The following is a 13,419-nucleotide window of genomic DNA, read 5'->3' as shown; positions in this document are numbered from 1 at the left end:
CTTTCTTCATGTATAATGTTCTTGATGTCGTTCCACAACTCCTTGTGTCTTCAGTCTTTACTGTTCAACGTGTCAAATCTATTCTTGAGATGGTCTCTAAATTCAGGTGGGATGTACTCAAGGTCATACTTTGGCTCTCATAGACTTGTTCTAATTTTCTTCAGTCTCAACTTGAACTTGCACATGAGCAATTGATGGTCTGGTCCGCAGTCGGCCCCCTACATTGCTCTGACTGATGATATTGAGCTTCTCCATCATCTCTTTCCACAGATGTAGTGAATTTGATTCCTGTGTATTCCATCTGGCAAGGTCCACGTGTACAGCTACCATTTATGTTGGTAAAAAAAAAAAAAAAAGGTATTTGCAATGAAGTCAGTCTTGAAAATTCTGTCATGGGATCTCCGGGATCGCTTTTATCACCAAGGCCATATTTTCCAACTACCAATCCTTCATCCTTCTTCTTTGTTTCCATTTTTCATATTCCAATCTCCAGTAATTATCAATGCATCCTAATTGAATATTCAATCAATTTCAGACTGCAGAAGTTGGTAAAAAAAAAAAAAACTTCAATTTCTTCATCTTTGGCCTTAGTGGTTGGTGTGTAAATTTGAATAATAGTCGTACTAACTGGTCTTTTTTGTAGGCATGTGGATATTATCCTATCACTGAGTGTTATACTTCAGGATAGATCTTGAAATGTTCTTTTTGACAATGAATTCAATGCCATTCCTCTTCAACTTGTTGTTCCCAGTGTAGTAGGCCATATGATTGCTTGATTCAAAATGGCCAATACCAGTCCCTTTCAGTTCACTAATGCCTAAGATATCAATGTTTATGTGTTCTGTTTCATTTTTGATGATTTCCAATTTTCCTAGGTTCATCCAGGGTCCGATTACTAATGGATGTTTGAAGCTGTTTCTTCTCATTTTGAGTTATGCCATATCAGCAAAAGAAGGTCCCAAAAGCTTGACTCCATCTACGTCATTAAGATCAACTCTACTTTGAGGAGACAGCTCTTCCCCAGTGGTCTTTTGAGTGTCTTCCAACCTGAGGGGCTCATCTTCTGGCACTGTATCAAACAATGTTCCGCTGTTATTCATGATGTTTTCGCCTGCTAAATCTTTTCAGAAGTAGACTGCTGGGTCCTTCTTCCCAGTCTGTCTTAGTCTGGAAGCTCAGCTGAAACCTGTTCGCCATGGGTGACCCTGCTTTTTTGAATACCAGTGATATAGCTTCCAGCATCACAGCAATGCAGAAGCCCCCACAGTATGACAAAATGACAGACCCTTGGGGGGGAAATTCTTGGGAAGGAAAATATATGTCTTTGATCCTAAACCTCACTATCAGCTTGATAATTGCAAGAAGAAAATGACATACCAATTCTCACATTTAGATAAAAAGAAATATACCATCAACCAAACTGCCACCACCACCAAATTTAAGAAATGAGTATAACATTTTATGCTCATTTGACCATTACAAGAATGCTTAATTTGATATTCTTGTGCCTTCATTTCCACAAACTAGACTCTCTAAATATGACTAATTTGTCTACACTTATATCTTACAAAACATTACATTCATGTACATGATTGTATGTGAAAAGCACAATTTTTATCCTCCCCCTGCCCCTGTTTAACCGTTAAATCAAGAGATTATCCTTGAGTCACTTAGCTGGTAAGAGTTAGAGCAGGGTTCTCTTTCCAAAACTTAGATTCATTTATTGTGTCATTTCTCTGCCCTAAATAGTGTGCACATTCAAACACATGCACCGTAAGCCTCTTCGCTTTTCACTGTATTAAAAAAAAAAAAACCCACTGCCATAGAGTCAATTCTGACTCATTGTATAGTCTCTCCTTATTCCTCTACTTGCTCCCCAGTACCAACTGTGAGGGAATGTATGGTGAGTTCAACTTACAGGGAGAATAATTTTAACAAGTTACATCTGGATTCAGCTTATCACATCATCGCTCTGACTCATTAAAAAAAAAATAGTCAGGAAACAATGGGTCATTTTAAATTACATGATGCTAAATAACTAGTTTGACTGGCCTTTGTCATCCAAAGAGTATTTCAGTTTTATGCAGTTACATACAGCCCAGGGCTAAAGAACGGCTAGTCAAGAAGTAAATTGTAATTAGCTGAATGCGCCCCTTGGGTAGATTTTCTGATTTTTGCCACTTGAAGCAATTTTCAACGACATTAAAAAGGACTTGTGTTTAATTTTAATGAAATTCAAAAGCAGTTATATAGTTTGCATCTTCAGCAGTGCATTAATTTGAAAATGATCGGACAGCCTTTAAGAACAGAATGCTTCTTTAATGTTTTGGATCAGATTGTAAAAATAATTATTTCCCCTCCTTCTTTTGTGCTTTTCTATCATTTGAAAAGGGCAATAAACAAGGACAATTTCCTGGGATGACCCTTGGGGTAAGTGGATGAGTCATTCTTTAAGTGCCATCAAATTCATAAGGACAAGTTGCAGTGAAGTAGTCAGATCATACTGGATATTGATTCCAAAGTGTGAGGAAAAGGAAAGTTACTCAGGGACAGGAATAGTTCATTCATATTTTTCCTGTTTGTCCAAGTGAAGATATTGTAGTTGTGCTAATAGGTACAGCAGTAGGTTCTTTCCATGGTACTTCACAAGATACATCCATCCTTAGCCCATTCTTTCCAGTAAGCTGAAAAGCCCATAAAGATTCTTATAGCTTTGCCAAGAGTTGGATTACTTTCTGCAATTACCCAAGCTGTTTAAGAGTGACCATTATAGGTACTGACTTGCAGAGGTTTCCTGTCTTTTGGCCTACTAATTTCCAAAGGAGACTACAATATGTTTCTTTCCGTTTGATTTGCATACGAAGGCAAAAACGACAAAGGTCTAAGGTTTTGGCAACAGTAAATTTCTTTTTCCTAAGTCTTCAATTATGGTGGAATAGCAAAAATCAACATAAAGTCTCTTCAGCACATATAGGAGGGGAGGGAAACCACAAACAAGAAAGCCAGGGGCCCAGTGACAATCATGGAATTTGGCTTAGAAGAAAACGTTGATAGCTTAAGAGAGGGAGTAGACCTATATGTTAACTGTGTTAATCATTTCAGCATGAGCAGGGTTTCTGGGATGAGGAAGTTTTCTTAACTTAAGTATGCCTAAGCGAGTTAGTTCCGCTCTGCTCCAGGTTCCCAAATAGTTTTGTTCATACCTTCATTATGCACTTACTATATTGTAATTTTTATATATGCCTATCTGTCACTCCTCACCTTCCCACTCCCATCCCAACCAGGCATGGAGCTCCTTGAGAGTGGGAATCATGGCAGACTACTCATAGTAGCCTTAGAACCTAACACACGTACAGTAATTTCTCAATGTTAGTTGAATTTATTTATGAGAATAGTCTCATTTGGAACCTGAGGAGTAGTGAGAGTTATTAGTCAACTTAGTGAAATTTCTTTCACATGTCTGGACAAATATTTCAAGGAGTAAAAAAAAGTCAATCAACCAATTTAGTTTTTTATTTTTCCTCATTCAATGACAAAAACTTTTATTATGCTTTTGCTGAATGAAGATATTACTTTGATGTGATTATGGACACATCCTCAGAAGTAAAATTTTGGATTGAGAGATTATAACATAGACAGTCTATATGAAAGCATAAAATTATTTTTCCCTGAGTAAAAATATTTTCCATTCAATCATGAGATTTTAACTTTTGGTCACTCTAATATGAGAAACATGTTAAATCTAATTTAGGATATGACAATTTCTGCACCATATAATACTGGTTAAGAATGCATTATGCTGCTAGTAACAAAAAGCCTGACTACAGTGGATTAACAAAAAGGGGCTTATTTTTTTGTAACTTACAAGAACTTTGAAGACATGTGGTTGCTGATATTGTTTCAGTGACCCAAGGATATCAGGCCTTAGGTTTCTTTGAGTTTTTGATTCTCTTAACCTTCCCTTAGATTCACAGGATAGCTACCACAGCTCTAGACATCATTTCTGCATTCAAGGCAGAAAGCAAGTGGAGAGATTGCTCCAGGCCAGCCCTGTCCCTTTTTGATCAGAAAAGGAAAAATTTTCCATAGCCCTCCTCATTGAACTATTCATGGGCTACAGCTAAGTTTTATGGTCATTTACACATGCAGTTTAGGTATGTGAAGAGCATAAGTCTCTTTACCATTCAGCCACTGTGCAACGAGGCTCCTGTTAACTACTCAGCCCCTTTCCTTGAAAACCTTCACAAAGACAGGTGGCCACTCCTACTGTAACAATCAAAAGCTCCTAAAGAAGAGTAACTTTCTTTTAACAAAGTCCCACGCTTATGACATGTCTGAGAGTTATATCCTCAGGGAATTTACATTTATACAGGTGGGCACAGATTGGAAAGAGCGTATTATATATTCAAATGACCAGATACATATATACTCCCCCTTCCATCTTGGGGGCCCATTTTCAGACTAAGCTTTATATCTGACACCCATCTTGAGGCAACCATTCATATGTCACTTTAGATTAGTAACCACACAGAAACTTCTAGAATCTAAAAACTCTGTGACATCATCTGGGGCATCAATTAAATCTTAGTGAGAAATTCACAAATTCTTATATATTTGTTTTTTTTTTTTTTTTTACTTATAAGCCTGATCTAGAGATGCTCTCAGAAAACCGGCCACCTCTGTTTTGAAACACAACGTCTACATTTGATTTCCAATATGGATTATCATCCCCAGAAGAAGAGGTAATTTGATTTTAGAACAAATTTCTTGCATCTCCAGTCCAACACCTCTTTCTTACTAGGTAAGGTACATGTGAGAGGCTTGCCCAGGGGTTCTATTATACAACTATTGCAATGCCCATTTCAGGACCTGAAAGACATTAGGCAACAATCCACACCAGAAGCATTTTCATGAGACTTTTCATTGAATGCCTGGCATCTTTGGAAACACTCTGGTGAGCTCCTGGTTGTGAAAATGGTTGAAAATCTTCCTTATCTTCTCCAGTTGTAAATGTTTCAGACATAAAACCCTAGGGTAAGGGAGGAAATCAGAACAGCAAACAAAATAAAGTTAAAGCCATGCTTATCAGCTAATAGGCCCGAGTTCACTCTCACTGACTGTTTTTGGAAGGACACATTAACAAATATAAAACCAAAAAATATATCCCACCTCATTTATACCATCCCAGTTGATTTCTCCTCTAAGCACAGTCCAAATAGAACCATGGTCCCAAGTTGCTTTGCTAAGATCACACTTTTTCCTTCAAAATGATTAATGAAGTTTAGCCCTATAACACATGCTATAGAACAGCCTCTGTCACACTGAACAATGGGGTTGGAGGTATTTTCAAACCCTCATAAAATTTGGGATGTGGGAGAGAGTGGTATGAAGGATTGGGATTATTCCTTTAGGGATGCTTAAACCAAAAAAACTAACCCACTGCCATCAAGTCAATTCTGACTCATAGTGAACCTATAGGACAGAGTAGAACTGCCCTATAGAGTTTCCAAAGAGTGGCTGGTGGATTAGAACCGCTGACCTTTTGATTAGCAACTGAGCTCTTAACCACTGCATCACCAGGGCTCAGGATTAAATTCTTCCATGTGGGAAAAAACTCTTTGCTTCAAAATCAAGATATCAGTATTATTTTTAGCTGTCAATTACTTTTTGTGCATATAGTTCAGTTTTACATAATGATCTTTTATTGTGCAAGGAATTAAAAATTTATCTTTCTCTTTAACTATAATGAAAGTAAATATATACAAAATTTGCTAACCTACTTGCAAAGCTATCTAGGTAACCACCAAAACTTTGCAGACAAATCAACCAGAGCAGAAATGATCTGTGTTGCAAAGTATTTGCAATATGCCTTTAATATAAGTAATATGTGACTTATAGATATGTGAATTGTTTGTCTTCCTGTGTGAATGGAAATTGTACAAATCTTGGTAGTCAAAGAACGTTCTCCAGGGATAGTCATCTATAATATATTCATCTGCAAAAAGCTAGAACATTTTTATTCCATATTAGCAGTTATCCACTCAGTATAGGGATGAACAATATCCAGTTGTGCTGTCTCGTAATCTTAGCACACAGCTTCCATCTCATGGAAGTAATCTTGGATCCTTGTTGCATATCCTGAGAACAAAGCAAAAACTGATTGAAATGACTACATTTTCCTCCTTTCATCTGAGTGTTTGGTCTCGTATAAATATGAATACAAGGCCTTTCAGAGTTTTCCTACTTTAATAAGGAAAAGTTTATTTCTTTTTTTTATTTTTTAAAATATTATTTTGTTGTTGAGAATATATATAACTACATAAAGCAGAACATACACCAATTCAACTGCTTCTACATGTACAGTTCAGTGACATTGATAATATTCTTTGAGTTGTACAACCATTCTCACCTTCCTTTTCTGAGTTGTTCCTCCCCCATTAATGTAAACTTATTGCCCCCTAAGGTCCCTGTCTAATCTTTCCAGTTGTTATCACTTTGATCCCGTATGGATAGTTCTTAAAAGAGCATAATGCTTAAGGCAGACTTTTTTTACTAGTTAAGCTAAACTATTTTTGACTGGAGGGGAAGACTGCAGGGGTCGTTTTTGATTTAAGGTTTAAAGATAATCTCAGGGCAATAGTTTCACGGCTTCATCTAGCTCCCATGGCTCCAGAAATTCTGGAGTGCATGAGAACTTGAAATTCTGTTCTGCATTTTCCCTCTTTTTATCAGGGTTCTTCTAAGGAATCTTTGATCAAAATGTTCAGTCATGGTAGCCAGGCACCATCCAGTTCTTGTCTCATGGTAAAGAAGGCAGTTAGCCACACATTTCATATCCTTCTCCTATTCTGGACTCTCCTTTTTCTTCTGTTGCTCCAGGATAATAGAGGCCAATTGTCATGCCTTGGAAGGCTGCTTCTAAGATGCCAGGCACTACACAATGAACTAGGAGGTAGAACAGAAGCACTAAACACATTATTAGGCCAATTAACTGGGCTATCCCATGAAACCTTTCTATGATATCTCCCTTAGAAATAGCCTCTAATCTAATGGTTTAAATGATTACATCTATAGATGGTTCTCAAGTAAATATTTCCATCCTGAAACCTCTAATGGGTTCCATATCCTCATGTCAATGACCACTTGGACATAGTCAGACTAGATTTTCTGCCAGCCACTCAAACCCAGCAGATCCAAAATTGGATACAGCTTTGTCCCCTAAATCAGGATTTCTTACAGATTATCCTGTCATTCCAATCATGATGTATCAAACCAGGCCCTCATCTTTTACTCATCCCACTCCCTTTCTTCTTAAAATCAACTGCCCAGTTCCGTCCATTCTACCTGTGCGATCTGTCCCTTCCTTTCCATTTTGTGTTGCCAAAGCTCTGGGTCAGTTCTTCTTCTTTTGTCCTATGGTCTGGCCCCAGAATCCTAACTGGACTGCCTATCTTTTGCCTCTCTTACCCACAGTCGGCCTTATACACTGCTGCCAGATAGTTTCTTTTACTTGGAGCCTCAGAAACCTGCTTGCAACTGCCTGCAGAATCAAGTTCACACTTGATGTTTGCTGGAAGAATTCTCTCTTTCAATGTTGGAGACCCAGGTTCAATCCCTGGCTGATATGCCTCATGTGCAGCTACCACCTGTCTGTAAGCGGAGGCTCATGTGCTGCTATGATGCTGACTGGTTTCAGCGTGGTTTCCGGACTGAGATGGACCAGGAAGAAAGGTTTGGTGATCTACTTCTGAAAATCAGCCAGTGAAAACCGTATGGATCACAATGGTTCAACGTACAAGTTATCAGAAGAAGAGGACATGGAACAAGGGATATCATTGCTGATGTCAGATGGATCCTGACTGAAAGCAGAGAATACCAGAAACACGTTTACTTGTGTCTTATTGACTATGCAAAGACATTCAACTGTGTGGATCGTAACAAATTATGGATAACATTGCAAAGAATGGGAATTCTAGAACTCTTAATTGTGCTTATGAGGAACCTGTACATAGGTCAAGAGCCAGTCGCTCAAACAGAACAAGGGATACTGCATGGCTTAATGTCAGGAAAGGTGCGTATCAGGGTTGTATCTTTTCACCATACTCATTCAGTCTGTATGCTGAAAACTAATCCAAGAAGCTGGACTATACGAAGAAGAATGGAACATCAGGTTTGGAGGAAGACTCATTAACCTGCATTATGCAGATGATGCAACCTTGCTTGTTGAAAGTGAAAAGGACTTGAAGCACTTACTGATGAAGATCAAAGGGCACAGCCTTCAGTATGGATTATGCTTCCACATAAGGAAAACAAAAATTCTCACAACTGGACCAATAAGCAACATCATGACAAACGGAGAAAAGATTGAAGTTGTCAAGGATTTCATTTTATTTGAATCTACAATCAACACCCATGGAAGCAACAGTCAAGAAATCAAAAGACACATTGCATTGGGCTAATCTGCTGCAAAAGACCTTTTTAAAGTGTTGAAAAGCAAAGATGTCATCTTGAAAACTAAGGTGCGCCTGACCCAAGCCATGGTGTTTTCAATCACCTCCAATGCGTAAGAAATATAGATGATGATAAGGAAGACTGAAGAAGAATTGATGCCTTTGAATTTTGGTGTTGGCAAAGAATATTGAATATACCATGGACTGCCAAAAGAATGAACAAATCTGTCTTGGAAGAAGTACAACCAGAATGCTCCTTAGAATCAAGGATGGCAAGACTAAGTCTCACATACTTTGGACACGTTATTAGCTGGGATCAGTTCCTGGAGAAGGACATCATGCTTGGTAGAGGGCCAAGGAAAAAGAGGAAGACCCTCAACAGGATTGATTGACACAGTGGCTGCAACAATGGGCTCAAGCATAACAAAGATTGTGAGGATGGTGCAGGACCGGGGAGTGTTCTGTCCTGTTGCACTTAGGGTTGCTATGAGTTGGAGCACCTAACAACAACACAACCAATCATGGGGATGGCACAGGACCGGGAAGTGCCTCATTTTGTTGTGCATGGGGTCCCTATGAGTTGGGGGCTGACTTGACAGCAGCTAACAAAAACAGCCAACATTGCTCACTTCTCTTTCCCCTTTATGCCTGCTCTGATAAAACCAAACTGCTTGGTGATTGTCCCAGCTTGGGCTCCCTGGGAAGTGGATCCTGGGACAGAGGCTAGCGGGTAGCATGTTTATTGTAGAGTGCTCTTCCACATCTGCGAAAAGGGAATAATGGCATCAGGGTTGAGCAGAGGGAGATGAGCTTCCATGCAGGCCCAGCAAAGACCTCATCTGACTGCACAAGGAGCTCTGGAGCTGGGGTGGCCCTCCAGAGCTGTCCTTAGCTGTTGTGAGAAGGCTGTGGCTTGATAACCACAGTGGGTACAAGCTGCTCCTCGAAGGAGGCATGACCTTGAAAGGGGCAGTTTTCTTTGGCTGAGGTTATCTTCAAAAGTGTTGACAGTTGATGCCCTTCTTCCAACAGTACTCCCAGCAGACCGAGTTATAGACCCTTTGTAACCACTTTATGCCTCAAATCAGATCTGAGCAGCACCTCCCGGAGCCCATTCATCTCCATTTATTGTCACATCACCCAAGGGCACTTTTCTTTAAGCTTGGTGACAGGTGATAGCTGTCTCTCAATGCCTCGTTCTCATCTTCTTCCTTCAGTAATAAATCAATCCCCGTGACATTTTCTAGCTTTCTTTGCAACTGAGTGTGGCTGTGTGATCCAAAGTAATATAAACTGCCAGATTGGTATCTAGGGGAACTGGCAGACCTGTCATGTCCTCTTCTTCCCCTCCTGCTGACTGGAAGGCAGACATGGTGGTGGGACCTGAGCAGCTAATTTGTTCCAGGAGATGAGAGCTGTGTGCTACGGATTGCACAGCAAGAAGATGTAAGGTCTGGACTACTCATGCACAACTGTTACCCAAGAGAAAAACTTCCATCTTGTTGAAGCCACTGACATTTTAGACTTTGTGACTTCAGCTGAACTTGTAAATCCTAACTAGTATAAGCTAGTTTCTACCCCAACAGTTCCAATCCCACTCAAGTACTAGCTCATCCATAAAAATGTTTGTTGATCTCCTCCCTACACTCCTAAAGCAGGTAGAATTTTCTCCACTGATCTCCCATAGTAATTTATCTGTATTTCACTTATCTAGCATGATAACTTTCATCATAAATTTTTGGTTCTTTCCCTACTTCTCAGCTCCTCTACCAAGTTGTAATATCCTTTACAGAAGCCTCTGGGCGTAATTTTTTATGACTCACTGTGCCTAGCAGAGTCTTTTACTTACTAGATGCTTGTATACTTTTTGACTCAATGAAGTTGTTTCTAACATGAGGTTGAAATTGATATTCCTGTAATTTTTCACTAATCAGTTTTGTTTATGCTCTTGGGCGTAGCCGAAAAAAATCCTATTTCTTCTCTCACTTAATAGCCTGGCAGATATTTCAAACTATAACATATTCCCTCTCCTGTGGAGTCACTAGGAAGAAATGTCGACCTTTTTCCTGAATCTTCATATTCTCTGTCTCTCTAGTTCTAACAAAAGAAGGTTAGAATTTACATTAGAGAGTTAAGTTTTTACAAAACACATCCTCGAATCTTGGGTGTGCGGCAGTGGTGGTTCAGTAGCAGAATTTTTGCCTTGCATGCAGGGGACTTGTGTTTAGCCAATGCAGCTCACGTGCAGCTACCAGCTGTCTGTCAGTGGAGGAATGTGTGTTGCTATGATGCTGAACAGGTTTCAGAGGAGCTTCCAGACTAATATGGACTAGGAAGAAAGGTCTGGTGATTTACTTCTGCAAATGGGCCAATGAAAACCCTATGAGTCATAACTGTCCAATCCACAACTGATCATTTGGGGATGACACAAGACCAGGAAGCTCTTTGTCCCATTGTGCATGGGGTTGCCATGAGATAGGACTAACTCAACAGCAACTAACAACAATCTTGGGCACTCTCTCCCTCTCCTAGTGGTGGTAATTAGTAGTGGTTTCTAAAGCACTCTGCGGAATCAGCCCATGAAGGAGGCATAAGTGGCTCTCTCTGAGAATCTACGTTTATAACCTCCTGCTCATTTTTTGTGTCACACGTCCCATGTTCTACTGGGTCCAGGAAAGGACTCAAAATTGGACTGCCGGGGTCCTGATTCTAACTCAGTCACATATTAGAATGGAGATCTCAGGTAAGGTGCTAAACCTCTCCAACTTTGAGGCTTTTCAACTGTAAAATGGAATAATAAAGAAGGGCAATAATATGGGTAGAGCATGGGCTCTGGAGCCTATACTTCCTTGGGTTTCAACCCAGCTTCACCACTTACAGGAGCGTCTGTGTTCTCTGTACATACTTAAAAAGCTGTGGAAGGATCAGGTAAGACTTTGTGAAGGAGGTAATATTTGAGGTGACACTTGGAGATGCACAGGATTTGACTGAGTCTGTGAGAGGGAAGGGAAGTCTCCCTAGCAGTGGAAACAGGCTAAGACTAGTATCCCACTGTTCCCAACATTTTCTAGACCCAGTGAAACAAAAAAACATGACATATTACACATGCACGCACACGAACGTGTGCCCGCACAAAATGAGTAGGAGGATGGAAACACAAATCCTTGCCACCTATCTTTGCATGCCGATTCCGAGGCTGTGGGAAAAACCAAGAAAATGAAGGATTCAAGAAATTAACAAAATATTAATGGGAGTTATATCTTGGTGATTTGATTACAGTGATTTTAATTTTCTTTTTATGATTGTTTTCCAACATTTCTTCAATAAACTTATTTCTTAATAACCAGAACAAACAAAAAGTCTAAAAGAACAAAAGGCCTAAAAGAAAAATAAAATGAAAAGTTGTCCCTTCCTGCTGAATTTTTTAGCTTCTGAATTTCTTAGCTCAAGAATCCTTATTTCCCTGAATCCAGAAATTTATATAAGGACTTCTGGATTAGCTAAATTGACTGATTCATCTCTATATCTGATTGGCTTTGGGAGTCAAAGACAGAAAAATTCCCTTAAGATTTGTGCAGATCTAGCCAGGTACTGGTTGCCAGGTAGCAAACACATAAACCATAAACCAACCACAGCACTCTTTCTAATAGATGGTAGACGTGGCTTCAGGACCCAGCCAGCCACTACCAAGTGAATGGAATTAGCATGGAGATAAAACCTACTTGCTAAGCCAAGTTTAGTTGGTCTCCCACGAATAAGCATATCTGAATATGCTTAGTACACAAAGCACCACCAAAAGGAAGTATCTTCAGGCAGCTCTCTTTGATACTCTGTGGCTTTCATTGACTGTTCCTCATCCACACAAAACATTGTAAATGGCAAGTCATGAAGAACACCGCTATGATTTTAGACATGGTAAGCTGTAAACCTATCTGGGAGCAAGGCCGTGCCTGTGAATAGATTTTACTGGAGCTATCAGATGACTTTGGGGAAACGCATGTGAAAATGTCCACTTATTTTATGTAGAAATTACACACTAAGGGCCAGTGTGCTCAATCCTATCCAACAATGGGCTCTGTTTGCAGTCTCGATGCACACAATGTTTTAAAAATGTGAATTGCCTGAATCATTTTAAAAAATAGGAAATTTTATATGCAAATCTGGGCTTTGGTTTCTCAAGAAAAATAAGAGGAATGGGCAAGGATGGGCCCATCTTTCCTCATGGTGACAATCTGCTAGAGCTGACTAAAGACTTGTGCTTTCACAACAGGGTGTGCTCTCAGCTCAGCAGTCTCGCTCACTCCTTTTGACTCAGATCTCTGCCTTGTTCTGCTCGTCTTGGTAGCTGACTGGCTCCTGCAGACATGAGAGCCTGTGACCCTTGCTTTGTAGCCATTTCACCTATGTAGAAAAAAATCAGTATAAACTTACAGTAACTGGTCCACTTGCTGTCTCTATGGAAGTTGCAATGGCTCTACAAGGCTGTGTTTGTTGCTGCAAAATAGAGGCCTCCCTGATGTCTTTTACAATTCAAGCTACCGTTTTCTGGTTTCACCCTGAGACCTGGGTCTGAAGTAGCAAAGAGTTCTGATGCAAGCTCATTTGTCTCCTGATGGCCGGAGTTATTTAAAGGTCCAAAGAGATCTTAAGAACTCTTGAAATACTCTTGGTCATTCAGGATAAACATTTTTTTCTTTTGCTTTGCTTTGCCTTGTTTTTGCAGGACCAGTCAATATACTGGGCCAATTTTTCTTTCAATGGTCATCACAGCCAGATAAATGCTATCATAATGGTGGACTCTCTGGAGTCACAAGTGCTGTCTTTGCAGCTACCCCAGGACAAGTTTGAGTGCACACACAACCAACTGGAAAAGGAGCATCGACAGATCTCAACAGGACAGCTATTTCCATGTGATGAGGGATCATGATGCTTCCTTCCTCTCTGGAAGTCACATATGTGACCAAAAACT

Source organism: Elephas maximus, chromosome 6 (genome assembly GCF_024166365.1).
Source record: "Elephas maximus indicus isolate mEleMax1 chromosome 6, mEleMax1 primary haplotype, whole genome shotgun sequence".
Lineage (NCBI taxonomy): Eukaryota > Metazoa > Chordata > Mammalia > Proboscidea > Elephantidae > Elephas > Elephas maximus.
This window is presented reverse-complemented; position numbering follows the sequence as displayed.